Source organism: Chrysemys picta, chromosome 19, assembly GCF_011386835.1.
Source record: "Chrysemys picta bellii isolate R12L10 chromosome 19, ASM1138683v2, whole genome shotgun sequence".
Classification (NCBI taxonomy): domain Eukaryota; kingdom Metazoa; phylum Chordata; order Testudines; family Emydidae; genus Chrysemys; species Chrysemys picta.
The window spans coordinates 15,166,342-15,192,431 of record NC_088809.1 but is presented as its reverse complement, the minus strand read 5'-3'; the positions used below and the strand labels follow the sequence as shown (position 1 = coordinate 15,192,431).

At 41.2% G+C, this 26,090-nt stretch overlaps 1 long non-coding RNA gene across 4 annotated transcripts in view; it reads right to left on the bottom strand.

Annotated features, from left to right (window-relative positions):
* Positions 1 to 17,270: 17,270 nt before the first annotated feature.
* LOC112058688 (uncharacterized) overlaps positions 17,271 to 26,090 on the bottom strand; it is an 84,038-nt gene continuing 75,218 nt past the window's right edge. For all 4 annotated transcript variants that reach the window (XR_010593853.1, XR_010593852.1, XR_010593855.1 and 1 more), the window contains one exon: positions 17,271 to 24,681. This is a non-coding gene — a long non-coding RNA (uncharacterized LOC112058688). The remainder of the gene's footprint in view (positions 24,682 to 26,090) is intronic.

The following is a 26,090-nucleotide window of genomic DNA, read 5'->3' as shown; positions in this document are numbered from 1 at the left end:
GGTATAAATTGACTATAAATAAATTTAGACTGGAAATTAGAAGGTTTCTAATCATTGGAGGAATGAAGCTCTGGAGCAGCCTCCCAGTAGGAGTAGTAGTTTAAGATAAATCTTGATAAGTTTATGAAAGGAATTATATGACAAGATTGTCTGCAAAAGCAGGGCACTGGACCTCAGTGACCCATGAGATCCCTTCCAGTCCTAGCTCCTAAGTTCATATCTCTGTACCTCATTTTCTCCATCTGTAAAATGAGGATAATACTTCCTTGTCTCACAAGGAGATTTGTATGGGTTCATTATATTATTTTTTCAAAAGCCCTCTGATAGCAGGTACAGAGTTACTTTATTACTGAACTTCATGAAAGTGCATTTGAGGTTCGGACAAAGGCACATGTTTATTCCAGCTCTACAAGGCACATCATTACATTCAAACAACTTGTTTACAATGGGTTTGATCTGATGGTGGCTCACAGACACCTAATGTCAAACAAGACATGCACGTGTATTATAATCAGGTACATCTTACAACTGGGGATGAGCAAACTGGTTCTTTGTGGTATTACTTAGGAAATTGTAATGTACTAACTGCTCTCTTCTGGAGAGAATCCGCCCTGTCCAATATTTGTTATGCCCTCTGGTGGTTGAAGGCTTCCAAAAAGGGTACTGTATAATATAAGCCCTATTACTACTGATAGTTAATGCCAATTCTCTTTTAGCTAAAGAGGAAAATTCCTGTGTTTTCGGTTACAGACGGTCCTATTTGCACTTTCCCATGCTGCATTTGTGTAGTGTAGCTGATTTTGGAACTATGCATGCAGCTGTAGATTTGTTCCAATGTATTTTAGATTTGTTCATACTTGCAAGATTGGCTACTCTTTGAAGCAATGACCATTTTTTGAGCATAAGAGGTAGAAAAGCTGCTAATAGATGAAATACATAATAACAGGAATAATAGAAATTAAGGAATTCCTAAAAGATGAAACTGAGAAATTTCATAAGTGTATATCATTTTTTAAAGTGTTGAGATTGTTGATGACAACGCAGATCCTATAAAACAGCCCATTCCTTTCTTTGGAATCGGTTCTGTTTTGCTCGTCCGTTTCCCCATAGCTGGGATAATGAAGATCACTTTTACACATCAATTACAACACAGAAATGAGTTCTGTGACAGGTGAACATGTTGAAGGTCATTTGCTTTGTCACAGCATTGAAGGCTTTTGCTATTAGCCTTCCCTATCTCTGCAGATCTAACAAATCCACGTTCTGAGTCGTGGCACAGAGGGATTGCAGAAAACGCTGTCGTTTTAGGGGGCAATGCATTTGTCAACTATTTAAACAGTTTAGTGTACACACACAAATTATTGGTGCTGAATCAGCCCACCTTGAAGGCCAATCTTCCTTCCCCCCCCCCTCCCCCCCGGTTGATTTACCTAATGGAAGCCGACAGTAAAGCTCATCCCTGATTGAGGTTTCTGCTGAAATCTGACAAGGGGGAGAGAGGAAGGCAGAGAATTGAGGAATAAAAATAGCACACATAATGAGATCCTTTATTTAGCAGAACTGCTTCTTTAATGACTAACCTTCCCCTTTCTCTCTCCCATGCACATACACATCCATATGCACCATCTTCTGAGGATAGGAGCTAGTGTGGAGATGGTGGATGAAAAGTAAGTATAAGATACCTCTCTTTTGTAACACGGTGCAGAGGGATTCACCCATCCGATTTCCCATTTACAGCAACGGGATTTGCCCGTTTCTGCTCGGTGTGGCACTAAACCTCAATGGGCAGTACCATGGGTGACGACTGCTGGAGCCAGCCCTTTGTAGCCTTCCTGCTCTTGCGAATATAACATGTACAAACATCTTGTTCAAATGAACCTGAGAACCAGCCTCAACGTAAGAAAAGAGTGTAAAATGCAGACATATAGGACGGGGGTTGGCATGCTTCCCTAGCTGCTGTGTGAGCATCTGATAAGCTTTTGCTTTTATGCCTGAAATAGCATTGGTAAATGTGTACTTATGAAGCTGAAAGAAACTGAGCTGTTCGTTTTTGCAAATATTAGTTTTTTTTTCTTTTTCATTAATCCAGATGTTTAACTGCAGTTCAAGAAGGGGAGAGCTTACTCATATACACAGTTTTCAGTTATCAACTCAATGAGAGCTCTGTTCATTTTATGATGGATCTACTCTGCTTGCATGGTTAGGGGAAAAGATGATAGAACTTCTACAAGTAGCCAGGCATTGGAGAAAATATAATACTACTTTTAACCACCCATCAAGCCCAGTAGCAAGGAGGCTCCTGTAACTTCCTTCCCAACAGCTATGGGCTTGTTTTATATTTATCAGCTGGTGGAGAGATGAATTGATGATGACAAGAAGTTACGGCACATCATAGCACCTTGTAACCAGACATCTCAAAATACCTTCTCTATTATTCATCCAACTCTGTAGAAAAAAAATCCATTCAAATTTTATGATCAGGTTTGAACAACCTCTTATTGCAATTTTTAAAAAAGTCATATTAATAGGCAGTTCGGAAGACATTAAGGGTGAGATTGTCAGCGCTGCCAACAGGATTTGAAATCACAATTTCCATTAGATTTTAACAGGAATTAAACATCTGATCCTCTAGGCCATTTGATAAACTCTAGCCTGAATTTATATCAGATACAAATACAGAAACTGCAGCTCTCTCTGGGGAGGAACACAGCTACTGACTAACAGGCCATAGTAGCACCAGACAATTATTTAGCTCAGAATGTGAATAATAACGTCTGTGACTGACAATACAGTGGGAAACTAGTTGTTTTTTAGAGAGATAATGTTTATTGCCACAGTTGGCCAAAAAAATTTCATTTTTCAATTTTTTGGAGGTCAATTTTTTGTTTTTTGACAATTTTTTTTAAAAAGCTGATATTTTTGTGAGGTTTTTACCTGGTTTTGGACCATTTCTATTAATTATCCAAGTAATTTGAAATGAGTCTGATCTTCAGAAGTAGCTTGGCTTTTATTCCTGTTTTCATCTCATCAGTAACACTGCAGAAACTTGCCTGTGTCCCCAGAGATAAACTATGTCTGACTATCATAAAAATTTTAGACACAGCTACAAATACATTCCAATAAGTTTTCTGGATAAAGGGAACACAAAGGTGAAGTATAGTATATTTTGTGTTGCCTAAGAAATTCAAATACCCTTACATTATATGTCCTATATTTATCTAGAGTCTAGAAATATATTCTTTATCTTTATGGACTCCTGTTGCTTTCTAGTGCTTGTATTCTGTAAATACAATCCAAAATGGATATTTTGTCTTAGCTATCTGTCAAATCCCATATAATCAGAACTTGACCCTGTTTCTAGTTATGCATATGTCCAGTATAGTATATTGTACAAAATCAGTAGAGGGTGGAACAAAATGCTTATTATTTTTATATCAGCTATATGCTTTTATTAAGTGACTATTATCAATTCTAAAAATGCTATCATTATAGCAAGAAAGCAGATTGAATAAGCAGATGCTATGGATTTCCCCCCCCTCAATGGGCCTTCCTTGTTGATTTTAAGAGGAATCTGTCCGTTCTTATCCACCCAAAATTCCTCTTCAGTCAGCAACCTTCTAACCTAGGTCTGGAAGGGACTCCCATAAAACTAGAGCTAGGCAAACTAACAGCTACAAATGTTTAATGTTGATGAATTGCTCACAGACTCTCCATCGCTGTCTCTTTTTTCCTCCTCCAGTCACGCCCTCTCTGCCCTGCCTTCCCGCCCCCTCCAGCCCGCACTAACACGAAAGATGAAATCCTAAAATAGCCACCACATTACTACTACTTCCACTGCAAGTGACTTTTATTTTGTCACTAGATATATTTCTGCTGTAGGCTGGATATGGATACCACAGTTGGCTTTTAAATCCACCGAGGAATGGACTCAAAGACCGATTGGTAGCAAATGCGTATTCCTAGTTTGCACTGCAAAATATTCATGGAAAACTTGAAACTATAGCCAGCAATCCAAGTGGCTAGTGCGATTTTTGTTGCCCTGTCTCCTTCCAATTGCTGGTCTGTGTTTAAGAAACTACGTATCAATACAAGAGCACCGAGAAACTCTGCTTAAGACAAGCAAGATAACAGATTGCAGAAGGCATTGCTCAGTTTCCTGGCTTCAAGCCAGGTTTAGTGCATCAAACTGACTTGAGAACTCAATGGACAAGTCTCTCTCCACCTAAAATCTTGCATCTTTTTTTTAACATACATTTATTGACTTCCAAATACAGCAGATTGGTGCGATTATAAGGAAAAGACAGGCTGCTAAAGAAGGCAAAAAGCTATTGTCTTTGATTTATGGATTTGTTCCAGTCTGAGAGGCTCAGAGCTTTCTTCGATAAGGGCCATAAGTGATTAGAAAGTAATGAACTATGGAAAAGGATCGGAAGATGCTGAGATTAGATCTTTGCTGAACAGGAGCCAGTGCTGGAACAATCTGCATGAAATGTTGCCTTAGCGTCAGCCTTTCAAAACTGTTGATTTATTTCTATCTTTACATTTCCCTGCGAAGAACAAGATATGAGGAATTAAGTAGCTAAAGATAGGGACATTCTGACTTTAATGTTCTGTTTGCTTCTGTGTATTTTTAGTTACTCCCAAACCAATGCAAATTGCTGCAGTTCTCATGTTCACCTTATCAGAAACTTGCATTTAAGACTCTGAAAACATTTCCACATGGGGGAAAAAAAAATCCTTGGCGAGATTCAAAGCTTCTTCTGAATTCCCTGAGATTTATTCCATTTTAAAAAACCCACACACACACATCCACACTAACTTTTGGTCTATGCGACTGAAAACCTTTGTATCAACATTAGATCAAAGAAATAGTATTGTACGTCTAAAAGTCATTCATATTTTTATCCTCTGCCAAGTACTTTCGGTCTAATATGAAAACCAATGTGATCATTTTTATGCCCGCATAATACAAAAACCTCTTATTCCACTGAAGCATATAATTCTATAAAGAGGTTTCTATGAGGAGAGACTTTGTACTTTCTTAGCAGTCCAGAAAGTGATATAATGATTCAGTAATACCTAGAAACCCCAAACAAGATCAGAGATGCATTGTGCTAGGTGCTGTACGTACACCTAGGAGAAAGAGTCCATTCCTGGAAGAGCTCTCAAGGAGCATTATTTTATTCCCATTTTATAAGCAACATCTACACTACTGGCTAGTGGTGCGATTCCCTTGCTTCTGTCCACACACTCGCCCTAGGTAGCGTGGGTACAAGTAGCAGTATAGTCACAGTAACAGGGCGGGTAAGTACTCAGCGCAAGTCATTTGTGCCTCTGCTGCCATTAGCCGTGTTACCCCAGCTACACCACTACTGGTATTCACGCCAGATCGATAAGAGCTAGTGCAAGTATGTGTATGTGAGCAGAGGAATCACATCCCTTCCTTGTAGTGCAGACGTATTCTTAGAAGGGGACCCAAACTACAGTGAGACTGAGATTAGCCCAGTGTCACTCAGTCTGCATCAGAGATTGGAATCCCCTGAGTCTCAGTGCCTTAACTACAAAACAGTCTTTTCATTATTTTCTTTCTGGTATAAAGTTTAGGTTAGAGATCATCAAATAACTTAGAAGATCAAATGTCTAATTCCTATTAAATCTAATGGAAACTGGGAGTTCAAATCCAGCTGGCAGCTTTGACAATCTCAGCCTTAATGTCTTCAGAACTGCCAATTAATATAAGACTTTTTAAAATATTGTAATAAAAGGTTGTTCAAACCTGAATATCGTACCGCTTGAATGGATTTTTTTTCTACAGCATTGGGTGAATAATAGAAAAGAAAATTCCTGAATATTTCACAAATTCTAGCCCTTGGGCAATACTTGAGGATATTGGAACCTGGCAGAATACTTAAGTTGGTAAAATTTTGAAACTGTTTTGTGTCATGCGGTCATATACCAACATTTATTCCATTCTGGACACATTCATTCCATGCAGAATATATACATTCTACCAACTACAATACTTGGATGAAAAATTTAGAAACTTCAATACCCTCTGTGGCATCGTGATGGATATTCCTTAAATCATTTATTTGCTTGTATACTAAATATATAGGCAAATAATGGGATGGGTTTGTGAATGCTTCTCCAAGTCCAAAAAAAAAAAAAAGGCAACCCAAAATTCACCAGATTTTGTACTTGGCAAATACTGTTTGACCAGCTCTGTTTTACTATGACCTAACTACAAACTGCAGCAAACAGTCTTTTCAGGGCAAGAGTGATATCCATTAATCTCAAGAGGAAAAGAAGAATGTTCACATTTTCTAATGGAGAAACCAACCAAAGTAAGAATCTGTGTCTTTCTGCCTCTTGTCTTACCAGTGAAGCTGTTGAATTCTCCCAAAGGTCTGGTGGGACATATGAGTGATAGATCGTTCTAACGCCACATATTCAGGGTATGCCTACATTACAGAGACTATGCTGCCATAGCTGCGTGAAAGTAGCTACACCGTCATAACCCCTTACTGTAGACACAGTTAGGGGCGGCTCCGGGCACCAGCGCAGCAAATGCGAGCCTGGGGCAGCATGCCACGGTGGGCGGCAATCAGGCAGCCTTTGGTGGCATGCCTGCGGGAGGTCCACCGGTCCCGTGGCATCGGCGGCAATTCGGCAGCAGGTACACCGAAGGAGCGGGACCAGCAGATCACCCACAGAAATGCCGCCGAATCCACGTGACCAGTGGACCACCTGCAGCCGTGCTGCCGAAGGCTGCCTGACTGCTGTGCTTGCGGTGGCAAAAGACATAGAGCCGCCCCTGGACACAGCCTGCATTAATGGAAGGTATTTTTTTCCAACTGTGTAGAAACATCACCTCCCCAAATGATAGTAGCTTGGTTGATGGAAGCATTCTAATATGGACTTTGCTGCGTCTACACTGGGGGTTAGGTTGGTATAGCTATGTTAGGGTGTGGATTTTTCATGCCCCGACTGACGTAGCTATGTTGACCTAACTTTTAAGTGTAGACCAGGCCTCAGCTGTGTAGATTTGATTTCACTCAGTCACTCAGATGAGCTGAAGGAACAGATTGTTTTTTTTGTTTGCCATTTCAGTTTGAGATCTCAGTGTGAGAACCACCTAGATGGAACTTTTAATTCTGTTGCTCATCCAAGCATCACTGTAGCTACTCATGTTTGTCCTTCCTTAGATTAAGCTGGGATTCTTTCCAGCTGGGGTACCTCAGCACAGGCAGGGTATTATTATTATTGAGAATTATTATTTGTTATAGCACAAACAGTGTGCTAGGCACTTCGACACAGAATAGGGGAATTGCTGCTCCTGTTTGAATTCAGATACAAAAATTATTGTGTGCTTTTATGTGCTGGTTTTGCCTATTAGACTCTCCTGATTCTTTCACAGAAATAATAACTCAGAAAACGAAGCATCAGGGTGTTGGCCAATGAAAGAAGCAGGATATTGGATTTGATGGACAAACCATGCCCTAACTCTAAGCTAAATCTCCCACATGATTTTTGGCTGAAATTGGTTACAACCAAGTTGTGCTTATGTGCTGGTTTTGCCTATTAGACTCTCCTGATTCTTTCACAGAAGTAATAACTCAGAAAATGAAGCATCAGGGTGTTGGCCAATGAAAGAAGCAGAATATTGGATTTGATGGACAAACCATGCCCTAACTCTAAGTTAAACCTCCCACATGATTTTTGGCTGAAATTGGTTACAACCAAGTTGTGCTCCAGACTTTCTGAAAACTTGTCCAACGTTTACCAAAAATTTAACAAACCTCAGTGACATGATCCTTTGGTTTGTAACCACAATCCACAATTAGGTAAAACTGGTTTCAGGTTTAAAATTCAAACTGGTCTATAGAGAAGCCCAGTCTGCATAATTCATATCAAGGAGCTTGGGACCCTCTCTCCCCCGCAGTGATATCTGTCCAGTAATTGGGTTCATAATGTCTGTCTCATAATTGGGTTCACAGTTAAAGGGCCTTTGGAGTCAGGATTTCTGCCCATTTCAGTATAGATACTTCCAGCTACTTTGCAGGGTTCAAAATCCAACTTCAAACCTGGTTAAGTATTTGAATTTGAGGCTTCACTTTAACTTATTATAGACAGAAGCCGTAAATACTGAAATTTGGGACCAGGTTCTGGTCTGGATTTCACTCCCACCAGCAAGTGCTTGAGGATGGATGTGATTCCATTTGGGGACTATCCCCATCTACAGTCCTTGAGCTAACCACAGAAGACACAAGTAACGTCCCACTGCTCTCTCTCTTGTAGGTTGTTTATGGCTCCCTTTTACAGTCACAGGCTACCGTTTTAAGAATTCCAGAATTTTGAATAAAATGGAAATGCTGCAGTTTATTGTTTGGTTAGCTTTCCATTTGCCACACTCCATTTCTGTACCTGTGTGTTACCTAGGAAACTGATGCTGGATGGAGTTGGATTGGATGAAATGTTGGATTGTCAGGGCTATAGGGGTCTTTTTGAATAGCAGCCTACAAATCTGTGGCACAAAAGAGTGTAAATGGCTGACTATTTACATTTTTATTTGTAGGCAGAAAGAAACGCCCTAGAACTTCAGGTAAGTAAAGACAAGAGGGAAACCTTTGAGGAAATAATGAGCACTTTAATGTGCCATATTTGCTCTGATTCAATTATTTTCTTCCTGACCTCATCCTTGCAAATTAAAAATAAAAATAAAAAAAAAACACAAAACCAAACAAATTCTGTATATATACATGTATTAATTCTGCTACTCTGCACTTATATAGCATCTCCCATCTGAGGATCTGAATATGCTACTAAGTTTCCAAGAAGTCTAGATATCTCACGTGATGCTCTGATTTTGCCTTTGGATACCTGCACCAGTATGGAGTCTTAGAAAAGTCAGAGGTTTCATTTGGGTGTAAAGGTCTGTCTGTGTGGATCTGATTGTATGACCAAGGGCTATATTAGTGTTGCAGGCCCCAGGTTTGAGAGGCAGAAGAGTTCTTCTACCACAGGCTTAAGTTCCAGCAAAGGTTCAAAAGCTCCCAGATGTTTATTCTTTTCAGGTGGAAAAAATTGAGTATTATGTTGTTTATTATTTTAGTTTAGCATCCACACTAGACTCTGAGTGCTTTACATTAATCAAAATAAACAATATTTAATTTAATAAATAATACTGGACTGCCCATCAAATTAACAATAAAACCAGTTGCTCAAGAACAGCAACTCATCAGCCACTGTAACATTACACACGTGACACAAATGTACCCTTGGCAAAGGGCCCCTATTCTTTGCAAACAACTCTCATTCCAGGCCTGACAAACTCACTACACCAAACATATCTTGCAGGGTATTATCCATAAAGGGTAATGTGTAAGGTATCTACAGAAATCTTGTTACTGATCTAGGCTCATAATCGTTGAGATGTCTGTATGGGTAATATTTAAGGAATAATGTAACTATATTGAAAGTACGCTTTATGTCTTAGAGTAAAAGTTAGTTACTTGGAGATAATGTGTCTTGGTGATGATAACCCAGTCAAGCAGGAGAAAGTTGTCACCCTGCCCTTGTTAGCCCATGATATAATGCAAGGCTCAATTGTCTAGCCTTGTTCCATCCTAAGGCTATCAATGGAAAACCATCAGAGACAATTGCAAACAATTGAAACTACTTGGAGTTAAAAAGGAACATTATAACAGACGGGGTTATACTGTGTATGAATAGAGACAAAAGCCTGTTTCAGTATAACAACGTTGGGAGAGGCACTCTATCATTCACTGAGGAAACATGCTGTAGAGTGGGTGATGTTTTCAGGAAAATTTGGATCCTGGTTCTTGTGAAGTCAGCCAGCTCTGCAAGAGGCTGAACTTTCAAGGGGTGGACCTACTTGGTTAGATAGGAAAGGTAACTATTAATAAGTGTAGGCCCTATTACATGTTTTATTATTTTGTTTTGTTTCATAACCATTTGTTTCTTCTATTGTCTCGTTTCTAGTTGAATCTGTATTTTTCCTTAAATCAATCGACTTCTGTTGTATTATGTGTGTTCACAAGTACTCTGTGTTTTACAGGAGCAGTGGTTTAAAGTAAAACTGGTCAAATGGGGTACACTGCTCCCTTGGAGGCAAAGGATCTGGGATTTCTATCAGAAGCCAGGGTCAGGGGTGGATATCACAGGGAAATGCTTCAAGGGGACACAGGGACTAGGGTGCACCTCTTGTTAACCTGAAAGGCAAAGACAGGGCTGGCACAGTCCCAGAGGAGAGTACTGAAAGGGTGGTGGTATCAGGGGGCTGACATCCATTTACCATAGGCAAGACTCCGTCCTGCTGGAGGCAGGCAGTAACAAGGTGACTCAGTCCTGAGTACTCCAAGAACCACCATATCACCTTATCCCGCCCTTCGCAGGGGGCGGGGTCACTGAAGGCCATGTCTGCTCTGTGTGGGCATTGAGGCATCCATGTCTCATTACATCCGAACTTTCCTCCACGGTTCTCTGTTTTGCTGCATGTGTGAAATCAATGGGAGTTCGGCTCCCAGGCACTTTGAAAAATCCCACTTGATGCCTATCAGCATCTTTAAGTGCCTAAACGTTTTTAAAATTTGGCCCTGAGTCCTCTACCTTACTATTGTAGCAGATTAAAAAGCCCCTGTAGAACAGGCACACAGATAAAGACACGGCACACACTGAACAATGGATTACACACATATACAGAGGGAAGAGGGCTTTTATTTCCTCCAAACAAGGGTTACTAGAACTACAGACTTGTTTGTCAGAAGGTCAGACCCTAGCCTGGGAAACAAAATTGGACATAAGGAGACCAACATACAACAAAACCCAACACTCTTCAAGGGTTTGAGTTCAAGATTCCATCTACCCGTCTCCCCCACCCCATTTGTTGTTGAGATGTAGACTCTCTCCTCCAATCAGCCCATGGTCTCAGCCTCTATTACCCTTCAGTGAACTTTCAAAGAAGCACCTTTGGGCTCTCTGCCAGATTGCCCCTCCTCCCACTCGGCAGGAGCTCCCCATAATCATCCACAAAACTAGCTCATTCTCACACTTCTTCTTCGTAATGTATGAACAACGTGTCTCAGGTGGCACATAGCCAAGATTCATCACCAAATTGGTTCTGCTGGTTAGATCGTTAGCTTCCCCAGCCTAGGCTGGGTTCTAACTGGGAGTGCGACGTGAACACTGATCCAGGCCCTATTATTCCATTTCAAAACGACCCTCAAAACTCTCCTTTGCTATGATGCCTACAGAAAAGCTGGCATCAGTGACCAGGCTGCTGGAGTGCTGACACCACAGCCTGTCATGCTGACCAATATTGTTTCCTTGTGCTCCCCTGTCTGTAGCCATCTGTTGTCTCTTGTCTTATGCTTACATTGTGAGCTCTTTGGGGCAGGGACCATCTTTTTGTTCTGTCTTTGTCCCGCGCCTAGCACAAGGGGGGCATGGTATGAGTGGGAATCCAAGGCACTAGCATAATACAAATAATTAATATAATACACTCGTGATGATGGTAGATATATTATATTATATATATATAAGTATATTAGTATATGCTTGGCAAAACAGCCCCACTTCACTCCAGCTTTCAAGAAAGCATACCTAAGTGGTCCCTGCATATAGTTTGCTACTTTCCTAACAGGAAGGTCTAATCTCACAAGACAATTTTGTGAGGCAAGGTGGGTGAGGCAATATGTTTTATTGGACCAACTGTTGGTGAGAGAGACAAGCTTTGAGCTACACAGAGCTCTTCTTCCACCTTGTCGGATTGGGCCAAGTGATGACGCAAGGCTGTATTAATTCCTGTCTACGAAGTGCCCTGAGATCCTCAGCTAGGCAGGCACTATAGGGAGGGCAAAGTTATTGTTATTTGCTGGTGTTTGGTTTTACTGATGCACATTCACAACATCACAGTCCCAAATCAGCCAAATTTATCTCATAAAACTGACCCCCATCTCAGGTCCAAACGGCGTAATGAAAAAGGCTTTGTGATTATCCAGCAGACTGTCTTTGACTATACAGCGCAGCCTCCCCAACCAAGAGTGTCAGGCTGTCTCCTCTCTTGTTACTCAGCCAGGCTCCCTTTACAAGTCCCCTTAATTGGCTCATTAGTGTAACCTGAGGCTACCTGTCCTGCTTGGCTGATTCACTAATGAGGCTCAGCTGCCTTTTCTCAGCCCCAGACAGGCTGAGGAGAGATCTGTAAAACCTACTTATGGTCCTGGGGGTTTCAAAGCCATTCTCTCCAATTTCCTAGTGAGTGAGCTTGGCTGGCTGTCCTGCCACCGGTGGCCTTTACGTCTCCAAACCACTTGTGCACGGACAACGGGGAATCACTCCCATCTTTAGACATGCAGCCACTTCTGTTACTTGATGCCTAATCCATCTCAATAAGTTCTCATATACATAACACTATAATGGTTATTACTGTAGCCCCAAGGTGGCAAGAGGGAGAACCTCTGGTTCAATACAGTGGTTACAAACATTGTTTACAAAGGGGCCGGATCCGGTTTCCATTGGAAACTTCCTCTTGACTTATCTGGGATCAGGAGCAGGTCTGAAGTAGTCATGAATGATGTGCTAGATCCTGCTGATTCCCCAGGGGTCCAATCCAGCTAGGAGCTGAGATCAGAGATTAAGGGCCTTCTGCTCCCAAGGAGGTGATTAGCAACATGTAGGCTGAGTCTTCAAAGGCAGCATTAACTATCAGAGTAGAGAAAGCCAGTTCACATGAAATAACAATGAACTGTTTGGGTTATTCTTGGGCCAGATCAGCACCCCCTTTGATCCATGTGCAGAAAGGGGTCTGGAAGCAATTGTTCACCTGATACAGCATTGTATTCTTATGAGTGGGGAGATTTACCTTCTTCTGAAGCACCAGAGATCGGACTCAGCTAGAGGCAGGATATTGCGTGGGCTGGACTGGTCTGCTAAGGTGGTCTGGAGAATCCTTTCTAGATGCCTGGTCTGATGTGACTCGCTCACATGCTCACAGTTTATCCGATTACCAGATTTAGGGTTGGGAAGGAATTTTCCCCCCAGCGCAGATTGACAGGGGCCTTCCCCCCCCCCCTTTCTCTTCAGCAGGGGATATGGATCATCATCGGGGATCATCTGGGCATCTCTCTCCTGCTCGGTTCCTTGCCACTGCAGGGCCATGGGCATTGGTGGCACCTTGTCTCGCCTGTTATCTGTCTGTGGATGCTTTGGTTTAGCTGATTCTCTGAGCTCAACATAGGGGTGTTTGAGTGGAATTTAGTGGCCTGTGATACACAAGAGGTCAGACTAATGGTCTCTTCTTGCCTTAAGCTCTATAGAACTATGAAAGGAGGCTTGGAGGGTCACCACAGATCTCTCCTACTTGCCCCCACCCAAACCCTGAGGACTGCTTGCAGGGTTCAGGTTTCCTGTGTCTCCTGGCCTCATTAATGAAGTGCTGATATTACTGCTGCTGCTTTGGGGGTCTCCTCTCACAATGTGAGCTACACGGTCTGGAGCACGGAACAGCTGCCCTGCTGCCATCAATCATGTGGGAGAGTTAGTCTGTTAAATGGTGTGCAGAATACAGCTGAAGGCAAATTCATTCTCCTTAGATTTTATTTTTTGGAATTTCCGGTTGGATCCAGCGCCCCGTAGACTAAACCACCTTCGCCTTTGGAGAAGCCCCAGTAAAACACAATATCTCATTTCCAGGAAGACATCATTGCCAGTACAGCACATCAAGTTCTGTCTTTTTACCATTTCAGCAATCACCACAAAATCACGCAGCACATAATTTAAAACAAACACTCTGGAAGGGCTTGCTAAATAACAATACAAAGAACTCCTTACATTTTCCTGGTGTCAAACTAAGCCTTTTTAACTGACAGAGCTCCAGCTCAAAGGTGTGCACGGTGTAAAAATTCTTCACTGGAGACAAGACTGAAACTTCAATTCTGACTCTCAATTTCCCCCACAATACAAGAGGAGGTAATTGCCATAGATGAGAGGGAATGCTGAGGCAGACCATAACCACAGAGCAATTAACTGAATGGGAAGGTCTCAATTTTAGGAGAAGTACCACTGTCTTCACCTCCATTAAATGTGTCTGGTCACTTTTTGGAGAAGATTATGCAACAGGGAAGAAGAATGGAAGTTGTGTTAATGATTCCCTGTGGTCGGTAGGTATCTCTTCTCAAGGAATATTAACACCAATACCCCCGTGTGGCTGAAGTGGGAGCTATTGCTGACTGAAAATGTCATATTTTGGATATGAACCCTGGTACTTAAATCAAAGTCCAATGAGAATAATTACATTCCATCCATCAAAAAATCCATCTGAATTATCAGCTGGATAAATCCTCTTGCCCTAATCTATTGTGTAGCATAGTTCTGAGACGTTAACTGGCTGACACCTTCCACCAACCAAGCCTTTCACTTATGGATGAAATGATTCATCCATATATACCATGCTGTATCACTGAAATGCAGCAAATACTTTGCTGTTGAGAATACATATGGTAAAACTCCCATTGACTTCAATGAGAGTGGAATCAGGTCAGCATGACATTTTTGAAACGATTGCCCTATATGTTCTTATTTAATGTTCCCTAGCCTCAAACTCCTTTTCTCCTACTTTGCTTTCTCCTGACTTCCTTGACTCCGATATGAAGACTGATTCTTCAGATGCTCTGAATCCTGCTTTTCAGACAGAGCCTAACTTGCAGTGAGTTTGTGTGTGGGTTTTGCTTGTAAGAAAGGACACAGGATTTGTTGAGCAGAGTTAAAATCTCTAGCAAACATCTGCTATGCCGGGGTATATGTCCAGTCTAGTGCATATGGTGGTAGTTTGTAAGCTGGTGGCGTGCCCACCTTGTGCCTTAAACAGTATTCACACACTGGATGTGTTTAAGGGATTTGCATTTATTGTTGAATACTGTGCGTGCATGGATGATGAGCGACCCTATAGATGCTAAACAGTAGAGTGACTTTTTTTTTCTATTTTTCCAACCAGACCCATTATCTAGTAAATGTCCATGGAAATTCTGCCATTGAGTCTAGTGGGACCAAAAATGTTCAAGAAACCCCATTGAATGGAAAATCTGCAAACCGTTTGGTGTCTGCACAATTTGGTGGCATTATTCTTAATTAGTATTAGTATTTATTTGTATTGCAGTAATGCCTAGGAGCCCAGTCCTGGATCAGAACCACATTCCATAGCAACATGTGACATAGGACTAGGTGGGATGCCCTGGGTCACTGAGTCCAGTTCCCTGCTAATGCAGGCAACCCTGTAATATAATCCTGTTCATAAATGTATCAAGTTCCATTTTAAAACTAGTTAGGTTGTTTGTTTCTACTCCTTTTGGAAGGCTGCGCCAGTTGTACACAAACAGAGCAAAAAAGATGAGCCTGACCCAGAAAGGGTGACCTGGGAGTTCATCTTTTCATCACATGCTCAGTGCCTGTGATAGGGAAAGGCCAAATATATCCAATACTATGCCATTTACCTATGGCCCTATGCAGTAGTTACTCCTACACTGATGTAAAATTACTCACTTAATTTTATTGGCTCTTTTGTAAATAATGTTATTTTCCAATAGAGTTTATTTGTTTGAGTAAGGAAATGGGCTTATCCTAGACTAATCTTGGGAGATGAACTAGCACAGTGCAGTCACTGATGAGCAATTATAATGTAAAATAACAGCAATGAACTCAAATTGCCCCTCACTGCCCATCACTGCTCTGCTTTTTATAGTAATAATATAGTCCATTAAAACCTACAATCACAGTAATGTTTATGCATTATTGGGGAGATAAATTGCATAATTCTCATTTTGCAATTTAAATGTAATTATGAGCTTACTAATGACTAAAACCTGAATTTGCTAGACTATCAGTTTTTCTAACACTTGCCAAAATTATAGGTAATTACTTAGGGCTTACAATAATTATAAGTCCATCTCTTAAATAATTAATGTGCACTTTCATGGTACAAAACAGCTAGTAATCAAACGACCTCCAGCATATATTGCAAGCCCATGCAATTAGTCCTATTGTGTAGGTCTATAGAAATGCACCCATTACAAGAGTCTGTTAAGTTGGCAGGCTTGAAATTCATGTTTGTTATATTTCATGGCACTAAACAATGATGAATGCATAACAGCCAAGAGAAGCGTGTGTGTGTGTGTGGACAGCACCTAGAGCATTGTGGGAGCTACCAGAATGCAAATAAATAACTATAATTAAAAAATGACAGGGGATTGCCACTGGGATATTGATCTTTTTGTATTGCTAAATGTTCTGCTAAAAGCATCTCTAAAATCCATTCACCTATCACCCTTTGCCACAGAATTTTAAGGCAAAAAAGGATCCATAATCTGTTCTAGTTGTTTGAATGTTATTACTCTCTGTATTATTATTGTTATTACATTTATTGTATTATTTATTATTTGTATTGTGGGAACACCTAGCAGCTCATTACACTAGGTGCTGTACAAACACAGAAAGAATCACTATCCTCACAACAAAGATTCAAACTCAAACATTGACTTCAATGGGACTTAGATGCTTAACCTGCTAAGGTGTTTCTGTAAACCTTACTAGGCGCCTTTCTGCACTTTTTGGTATCTAAATACATTTCTAAATCTGCCTCTATGTCTCAGCAGTGCCACTCTGTATCCTTAGTTGCTTTCCATTTTAAACTCCATAGAAAATGCCTTTAATATGAAGTCAGTATTATGAGTCTAATAATATTTGATGTCTTTCTTAAAGCCCCAGCTCCTGGAGTCAAGAGATTATGTGGGATTCGCTGCTTTCATTAAAAACACAAAGTTTCTGTCTCTCTCAAGGTAGCAGAGAAAGGCTTGAAAATATAAACAATGAAGACTACTAAACCAAAAGGCAAATAAAAAAGAACCCCTACTTAAAAAAAAACATAATTTTTAAAACAATCTCTTAATGATTAAGGCCTGGCTCATGGAAAATTAGAAGTTAGCAATACTGGAAAGTTGTACTCCATTTTAATCCAGTTAACTAAGGGGTAGTCTACATGGTGCGGTGGTGCGCATCAGCAGGGTGTGAATTCTAATACCCACCAACCTGTTGCACATTAACTGGCCTGTGTAGACCTTGCTGACATGCACTAAAAGTCCCCTAGTGCACATTAATGTAGTACTGTTTGAAAGGGGACTACGTTAGCTAGCACTAGGACATTTTTTAGTGCACACTAGTAGGTCTACTTGGGCCAGTTAGCACATGACATGGTGCACATTAGAATCTACACTAGACTAATGTGCGCTGCTGCACCATGTAGAGAAGCCCAACAGTCATTGCAACCTAAATGAAAAGTGTGTATTTCCAGTCTCAAACCCTCTTTCCTCTATCCAAGGTCCTGACCTTCCCTCTACCAATCTCTCTCTGCCCTAACATATCCATCGATGAACGATATACTGAAATCTTTGTGCAAAGGCAATGTGATGTAGTAGTCAATATAGACTGTGAGTCAGGGCTCCTGGTTTCTGCTCCCTCCTTTGCCACCAACTTGATTTGTGACTTTGAGCAAATCACTTAACCTCTCCGAACCTCAGTTTACCTGTCTTTAAAATGAGAATGAGAATGATACTTACCTAGCTCACCAGGGTGTTGTAAGGCTTAATTTAATGTTTGTAAAGACTTTGAGGTCCTCCGATGAAAATTGCTACAGTATATAAGTGCAAAGTAATTATGATCATCATTACTTTCATTTGCATGTATAGTCTGTAATTAGCTGTGGATTTGTATTGCATTGACGGTGAATAATTTAAATGCTCTGCTCTTGAAGATGTCATTTTTAAATGTTTTTACATTTTTGCAGTTAGTAATAGCAAGTCCTTGTTTTGTTTTCTCTTTCTTCATATTTCAGAGGTGACACATTCTACCCTATGTTTTATCAGATCCCTAAATGTAAAATAGTTTCATTCTCATCTAAATCAATCCTGATTCTGTTTATTTCATTGTCTCTGGTCCTGCAGGTGCTTAAATCTTAGCATTGAATTCATTGGTGCTATTTGCATGCTTAGGCTAAACATGTATAAAGTATTTGCAAGTTCGAGTCCATTGGTAGAAGAGCTCCCAGAAGCAGGATCATGCATATAAATCTATTGAGCAGATGTCATCTCATTAATGTAGGCCAAGATTTTCAAAATTAACCAGTATTTTCAAGTGCTTCCATGTTAGGGTGCCTAATCTGAGATGATTTAGAGGCCAGGTCTTCAAAAAGGGCTGTATACCCACTCTTTAAAAATCAGGCCCCTTTAAGGTGTCTCAAGCTGGGCACCTTAAAACTGAGGGATTGCTTCTCAAAATCGTGTCCATACACTGGCTAAGTGTTTGCATTGAGTACCTTCATTCTCTTGCTCTATTCCCTCCTAACCATATTAAAAGATGTAAATCTAACTTATTTAAATGCTTAATAAAATGATTCTTAGGTTTAGTCTATGAATATAGCCCCCTATCACTGAAGATGAGAAGAGAATTATCTAATAGATTGTCCTCAGAGACTTGGAATTTGTCTTGTGAGACCATTATGAGCAATAGATTTTGATGCTCTCTGAATCACATGGGGCATTATTTGATTGTTTAGTGAGCCTGAACCAGGGCCCTGTTTTTGGAGCTTTACATTTATTTCCAGTTTTACATCGTACCTTTGAAAGCAAAAGTAATTGTGGGTTTCAGAAGGATACTCTAAAATCTCTGCTTAGCTAATGGTGCTTACACTTAATTAGCTAACAGAGAAGAAGCCAGTTGCATGGCCTGTAGACAGTTCATGTGCAGGACATGTCTGTTGGTGCATTTGTAAGGCTAACCCTGTCAATTTGGCAGTGAAGAATGGTTCGGGCGTGTCTAATAGACATGTCATAGTCTCACAAAAGCTTTCTTTTTCAATAAGAATTAATAATTTCATAACAGGCGCCTCTCAACACTGGTTGACTCACATGGAGCATTGCACAACGTATTTGAAAGCCTAATGCACAGACGTTTTTCCACCAATGCAAAAGACCGTTTGAATGTATTATAGATAGAAGTGCTCTTGTGTCCAGTGCCCCAACTATGTTTATAGTTGACAACCATTTAAAAGAACGTTATGTGTCTATCTAAGGTACTGAGATGGGCCCCATTACTGTAATACTCCTGCACTGACGGAAGGGGTGAGGGAGGCTCTGTAGGCTAAGCTAGCCATGCCCTGCCAGTTGTGCATGGTTGGAAGGAGGGCTCTAAAAGGAAGAAGCTGCAGTCAGCAAGGGGGGAGGGGGAAGTCCTGAGAAGGGAGTGACCCCTGAAACAGCAGGAGGAACTGCCACACCGGAGCCCACCCACCCCCACTCTTCAAGGAGTCCAGCTCACCCCAGGGGCAAGCCCAAAAGGGAGAGACCAGCTCGGCTACCTGGCTGTAAGGACTACCTGTAGTAAGGTGGTGCCACTGATCTTTTTGCATTGTCTTGACCTCAGAAGGGGCTTGTGTTTTGTTATCTGCACTTTTGCTTCCCCCTCCCCCCAAAACAAAGGAAGTAGGTCCGTAGCAGGGAGGGGGCCCACTGCAAGGACTAAGTGGCTGAGGCCTGTACTAGGCTAACTCCTCCTTTCCTCCCCAGTGATAACTGGGTGTGGCAAGGGGCCCCAACCCAGGTAGGTCCCCCAGAGAGACACTCTGTACAGCATCTCACACTCCTCTTAATGTATGTATTTGTCCTCCCAACACCTCTGTGAGGCAAGGCAGTGCTATTGTCCCCATTGTACAGAGGGGGAACTGAGGCCTTGGAGACCTTGCAATTTAATTCCTGGCCAGTCCCATTCCTCGCTGAGTTCTGTGGCAGGAGAAATTCCATTATGACTTTAAAGTAGTTCCTGGGAGTCAGTTCTCTGGATAAATGTTAGGAATAGGCTCAGAAGAATATCACATGAATACAGTTTAAACTGCATTTCTTATTCTTTACTGAGTAAACAACACTAGGTTAAGTTACCATAACTCTTCAGGGCATTAGATTGTGTTCATTCTTGCAATGTATGTTTGTGGTTACTGCAGTTAGGCTCAGCTTACAGACTTCTAAGCCAAAATTTTACACAGTGGCCAGCAATTTTGGGAAGCTTAATTTGAAATATCTTAAAAGGTCCTAATTTTCAGAAAGTCCTGAGCACCTACACCCTGTACACAAGACCTCTGTAATATGTCTCAGGTTAGGCACCCAAAATCAGTAGTCACTCTGGAAAATTGTGGCCCTACTCTTATATGTCATCATGGCTTTCGAGAGAGGCAGCATGCACATTCTTCCATGTCAAGGTGCTCTCTGCCTGCAGCACCCGCTCATTGCCAGTGGAAGTCCACTCTAGCTATCTGCTGCTAGCACACTCCTCCTGGGCTCTCTGACATTAGATTGTACATACTGCTAGGCCAGGGGTTCTCTACTGTGGGAGTACAGATTCTGTCCTGGTAGTAGAACAGGGAATTCGCTTGAGAGCCAGCAGGCTGCATACAGTCAAAAGTCATGGGAAGGAGATGCAGACTCTTAACTTCTTTAACGGTCCATGCTTAACATCAATTATTTGTAATACAGTAGTGCCTGGAGGCCCCAACCAAGACTGGGGCTTTACCGTGCTAGGCGCTGTACAAACCCATAGTGAGAGATGGTCCCTCAGAGCTTACAAGACAAAGGTTAGGTAAGGAAATAGAGGCACAGAGAGAATTAAGAGACCTGCCAAAGTTCACACAGAAGACCAGTGGCAGATGTATGGGCTACTATCCAGTGCCCTGTCCACTAGACATTGCTGCCTCCAAGGTTTAGAAAATCATTACATCCTTGAAGATTTTTCCCAGTGCTTGGAACTGTATCTTGAACACTGAGTTTTGCTGTCTCTCCTCCTCAGAAGCAGCACAATAAAAATGCAAAAAGTGTAAATAACAAAGAAAGGTTAAACGATGAGGTGCTGAAATTAGATAGCATATGATAAGTGAGCAGCACATCCCTTCATCTGTCACTCAAGGGTGACTGGAGCAGTGATGAATGGCCCACTTCTGACATTAAAATCTAGACCCAAGTTTGAAATATGCCAAATAAACTGCTCGTGCCCTGCTTCCATGCATTGCACTGAGTCCTGCAGGGCTGTGGTCAGAACTGCAAAAGGCCAGATCAGGGTATGTCTATACTGAAGCAGAAGAAATCATTTGCAGCTCAGGTAGCCATACCCCCACTCGCTCTGATTGAGCTAGCGCACTACAAAGAGCAGAGTAGTCATCTGAAACCTTTGGGGTGATTAGCCCCATCTCACTGACCACGTAGCTGTGTCTACAACTGCTATTTTTAGTGTGCTGGGCTAGCACACATACGTCTACCTGAGCTGGAAATTAAACTCCATGGGACTGCTGAGCATGGTGCTTTGTTAATCATGCTCCCTTCAAAGGAAGAGAGCAGGTGCTGCATTCTAGTGGGCACCAAGATCCAGTGAGATGGCAAAAAGTTTGGGCCCACCACATAGTGGGAATGTTTGCTTAGAATCCTTAGACACATTTCTGTGTAGGTAGATAGTTCTCATGGCTGTCCTTGCTCTTGGTTCCTTCTAAATGCAGCTCTGAAGCACGCAGATCTAGACAGTATTTCTGGCATAAACAAAGAACCACAAAATGGCCAGCACATTCGTCATTTGCATTTAGGTGTATCTGAAAAGGTTACTCGTTTCTAAAAATACAAGGAGTTGGCTAAGTACAGGGAGAGGCATCATGATGTTTTCAATCATGGACTTTCTATTATCAGAGAGAGAGTTTTCTAAACTATATATGTTATAAGCTAGCATGTTCAGCTACTACAGTGCTGGGCACCATTGTAAAAACCTAGGGATATTGCTCATTAGTCCCCATGCTGGGCAGTTAGGGAACAACATTGATGAGAATTTTGAAGAGAAGCTTGTGCAGGCTACTGAGAGGTCAACTATGATGGCTGCAACTCAAGGCCTTAGATAGAGAGGAAACTTGAGTGGGATACTCAGGACTTCCCAAGAAGAGAATACAGGATGTTTCAGTGAGTACAGGACTAGGAGTCAGGAGACATGGGCTCTGCCCCTGCCATTGCCACTGATGTGCTAGATGGCCTTGGGCAAGTTACTTCATTTTTGTGCCTCATTTTACCTAGCTATAAAAATGGGAATAATCAAGTACTCAGCTACAAGGGAGAAGTGCTATACAAGAAATGAGTACACACCACAGAAACAAGCAAATTCCTCGTCCTCCCACCCCAACAATGATGATATTGGAGCTCTATAGATGTTGTCTTTTAATTACTTTCAACCTTCAGTTTCTTGTGTAACCTCTGAATGTTTAGGTTTAAAAATGAAATCCAAGATTACAGTTAAAATATCTGCAGTACATGAAAAATAAATGTACAGACATAAATGTCTGATTTTAGTTAGAAGTGGTGATCTGTGCCCTGCCCCCCTCTCAACCCAATATGGCAAGAACACTGGAACTATCCCTTTAATTAGGAGCTCATTAATAAATCCATCTTGTTCTCAAATCCCCACACACATAGTACAGTAGTTCATTAGCACAGGAAGAGGCAATTTAGATTTCATCAGATGATAGCATCTGTCACTAATCAAATTAAGGGAGGATGTGCAAATGTATCTAAAGCTGGACAGAGCATTTTGGAGGAGAGAGGAAGGAAAACAACAATCCAAAAGAAACTGGAAGAAGGAAACAGAACAGCTGAGAGAATTATCTACCAAAGGCCCAAGAAACTCTCCTGCCAAAAGAGAGGTCCTCAGTGTTGGTTTAGGTTAAGGTTCCACTTTAATCCAAATGACAAAGGGCTGGGCTATGCAGCTGCCAGTTCTCACAATCACATTCCTGCTTTGAAACATGCCACAGCAGAAATAGTTAGCAGAGGCCCTGGGTCATGCTGAGCACCTTCTATTAACACTGATTCATTTCATTCGATGGGGCACAGTATGTAGACTTCTTCTGAAATCCAGGGTGTAGCTGATGGTGGAAACATTCTGAATTTGCCAAGCAAGGAGTGCTGGGTGCTTGCTGTTCAGAGTTGAGATCCAGCACCTTCCTAGCTCTGGAAAAATAAAAAAATGGGAGCAGCTATTGCTCAAACATAGGGCTGAGGTCAATAGGAAATGCTTATCTTTTTGAGTGACATGTATGATATTTTCAATTGGCCTGATGGTACAGTCTTTTCTCATAAGTTGCACTAACTCACTCACTGAGGTTTGGTTCTGATTAGGCATGTAATAACATAGGAATTGCCAGAGCTGAACAGGACAGTTGTCCATAAAGTTCAGTATCCTGTCTCTGACAATGGATAGCACCAGATGTGTCAGAAAATGGCACAAGAACCCCTCAATAGACAGATGTGAGATGATATACTCTCCCCCGTCCCCGGCCATTAGGTCTCATCCTAGTTAGAGATTGGCTTAAAGTACAAGGTTTAATATCACTTCCAAAAAACTATTGTCATTGATTATGACAACTCTGGATATCTTTGATAGCCATATAAATATTCAGTGCCTTTTTGAATCTTCAACAACGTACTGTAGCAGTGAGTTCCACCGTCTAATTACACATTGCCTAAAAATGTATTTCCTTGTATCAGCTTTGAATTTCCCACTTTTTACTTTTGCAGAATGTCCCCTTGCTCTTGTATTATGAGACAGGGGGAACAGAAGCATCCAATCTCTCTTCACTAGACTAATTATTTTATTATAGCAAACCACCAGGTCTGCTATAGGTAAGGTTTAGACCAGTTTTCTCTGTAAAGCACAGATTGCCTTGAAATCTGGTGTGCCTCATAGAAACATTAGCTAGGATTAGTGTTCCAAATTTGGAGTCATTTGACCAATGGGTTACTGAGATATATATGTTTATCATGTCCCTGCTTATTTACCTCCTTTCTAAGGTACCAGTCCCAATCTTTTCAGTCTCTCTTCATATGAGAGTTTTTTCCACCATTCACATGTTACTCAACACACAGAAGGGTTGCAGCCCCACATTCAACAATTTCAGGTGAAAATCAGTTTGAACTGACTACGATGCACAGTTTGGGATTTTGCATTACTTTGCTGTGGAATTTGCCACTGCATAATGAAATTTTTTTTTTTTTTTTTTTTTTTTACACAAAAGCTTTTCATGTTTTTGCAAAGTTCCAGTAATGATGATTAGCATGCTGGCAAAGCTATAGCATTTGCTAATATGGGAAGCATTAGGCAACTTTAATATAGGTGTTGCTTTCAGCTCTACCTATAATACACACTACTTAATTGAAGTCAATCATACTCTTCCGCCCACCCCAGAAGCCCAGCAACATTGCAGGCCTGCCTGATGACCGACCTTGCTATTAGGTAGCAAAAGTATGAGATCAAAGGAATTAAAGTGCTCCCTTCTCTAGTACTTCAATCAGTGATATGAGCAATTAAATATGAATTAATCTAAGGAAGATAAAAATGCAGATGTAGAATAAGAGCTGTCGGAATCACCTTGAACTTGTGCTTAGTGCCGCTTAGCCTGTGTGATTAAAGACATTTAAACTCCATTAAAAATCTGGTGGTTATAATGTTAGAAACACCTTGTCAGCCGGGTGTCCTGAATGCCTCCTGTGGGGAGTAACCTTTCCATCGACGAGTTCATGTATGAATTCAGAGTGACTGTCCCTGTAAATATAAACAAGCAGCACAGTTTTTCTGTGGTGAAAGGAGATAAGGTTATACCACATTTTACTGGCGCAGAAGGATGATGATGTAGAAGACAATAGCAATTACGTTTGGCTTGTTCCTGAATCGATCATTACAGGCCCTGACTCTAATTGTTTGGCTACTGAATATTACAGGAGGAAGCAGGAAGTGGAGACAATGGGTAAAATTTACCTCTCTGAAGAGGGCCTATGAAGCAATCTGACCTCACATGGGCCTGAAATGGTGTGTAGCTCTTGTGATTGCATGCTTTGCAGTCACCTTGTGCGCTTGGAACTAGACAGCAGCCTAGCCTAGTGGATAGACCATTGGACTGGTACTCAGGAGATATGAATTCTGGTCCTAGCCCTGCCACTGCCTTGCTGGGTGATGTTGGGCAAGTCACTTCACCTTTGTAAAATGTGGATGATAGTACTTATCTCCTTTGTAAAGCACTGTGAGATCCACAGATTAAAAAAAATATTATTATTTTGCATACAACAATTTGGGATACATGCCTGCAAGGCACTGAGCCCCTCCAGCAAAGGGCTGAAGACCTGCATCTTGTTGCTGATGTCTAGCATCACATAGGAGGCACTCAGAGCTTGGCTTGCAGGATCAGCCTCTTTGTTGTTTCCAGATGGATGGACCAAGTAGTACATCTTACATAGTAATCCAGGGGCTATTTTCAGCTATAAATTACCGTAATTCACAGATGCCATTTATTAATAAATCAATGCTCTATTCTCTTTTTGAACAAAAAGGTATTGCTGACTTCATGAACTCACTTAGACTTTCCTCCCAAAAAATCAATATCTGTCCCTGGATCAAGTTAAAAGGAGAAAGTGGAGGGGGGAATAACAAATTTCTAGAGTTGGTCAAAGACAGAGGGGGTGGGGGAGGGAAATTCACAAAATCAGCCCTCCCTTTTTTTTTCAAAAATCAAAATGTTGAGAACAATTTTCATCAAAAATGTTTAGAAAATTTCAAACAGTATTAATCATTTCAGAGATGTGCTTTACAATCAGAAGATAAATAGGTTTGTGAAATTAGTATAACAATTCTGTTATCACCTGCATACAGTTCTCAGCTATACCCCATGTGGGATAGGGGCAGAATCCACAACCATTTTTTGTATACCAATCCCCCAAAAGCCCAGACCTCAATCTCTTGTGTTAAAGCAGCATCTTTATTTGCTGTACCAACAATGGGAATTTTATCCTTTGTGATCTTGTCCTTAGAGGGCAGTATGGTCACATCACGTGCAGTAGATGGCAAGGGTACACGTACACACTAGCTAGAAGAGGTGTGTGACAAATCAGAAACTACATTTGAAAACTTTGCAAAGTGAAGGTTTTCAGATTTAAAATTGAATCAGAGAATGGTATAAG